The following is a 1,042-nucleotide window of genomic DNA, read 5'->3' on the forward strand; positions in this document are numbered from 1 at the left end:
TTATTGGGATGTAGATACATGCCACTAACTTCTGTGGGAACTGAAGGACTTGCAGAAGTGATTTCAGAACCAGTGTGCACCTACAATCAGTTAAGATCAAGGGGATCTGCAAGATAATGTTTAAACAGCTGGTCCTGAAGCAGCAAACTTGTCTGCCAGAAGCAGTCTGAAACAAAACAAAACAACAAAACCCAAACGCACACATCAAATTGGGTTACATGAGAAGAATGTGACTAGCTTTTTGTTAGTTAAGGTAAAGACACAATATATCCTTTCAGCGAAATACAGCTGAAAGTTTTATTACATGAACAGGTAAAAAGCACAGACTTTAGAAAGTACTTGTCATCCATGCATTTCCTATTCATTCCTTAAGGTGCCCACTTGGGTGCCTCAGTTATTAATCTGCTTTTGTCTTGGGGAGACAGAACCATTCTTTCCTTAGATTCACTAACTTTCATATCAGTTGTGAGTTACTGCCAAAGCACATGAATTAGAAAATGAAGCACTATTGCTAATTAAATAGCCAACAAATATTTCTGTCCAATCCAGCAATATTCAGTGATGAAGCTGGATAATCAGTATTTGCTGTATTAATTCACGGTATTTGTGCCTCAGGTTATTGAGGTCCTTTCACATAATGCTGATTTAAACAACAACGAAAAAGAAAATGTCAACAGCTTAAGTGAGTTGTGTCTTCTATTACCTTTACTGGTGTTACTCAGAAGTTATTTTGGAAAGGTATTTCATGACACTTGATGTCTGGAGAAATGGTTCCTTATGAAGCTGAAGGTCACTGAAATGATGCTTAGCTTTAAGCAATCACTGCAGGAAGAGAGGGTATTTCAGGAGCAACCTAAACAACAGTCAAGTTTAGGAACAACCAAAGCCTTACAAAAACCTTTGTGGTTTGCCACTGAAGCTAAGCAAACCTTTACACACGCAACTCAGGTGGACACCTTTCCACAACAGATGTATGGAAAACAGATGGGAAATGCCAACAGTATAAAAACTACATGGAATATTTCATGCAAAATACTCCAAA

The sequence above is a fragment of the Pezoporus occidentalis genome, unplaced genomic scaffold (assembly GCF_034315485.1).
Source record: "Pezoporus occidentalis ecotype Australia unplaced genomic scaffold, CSIRO_AGI_Poc_V1 ctg11, whole genome shotgun sequence".
NCBI lineage: Eukaryota > Metazoa > Chordata > Aves > Psittaciformes > Psittacidae > Pezoporus > Pezoporus occidentalis.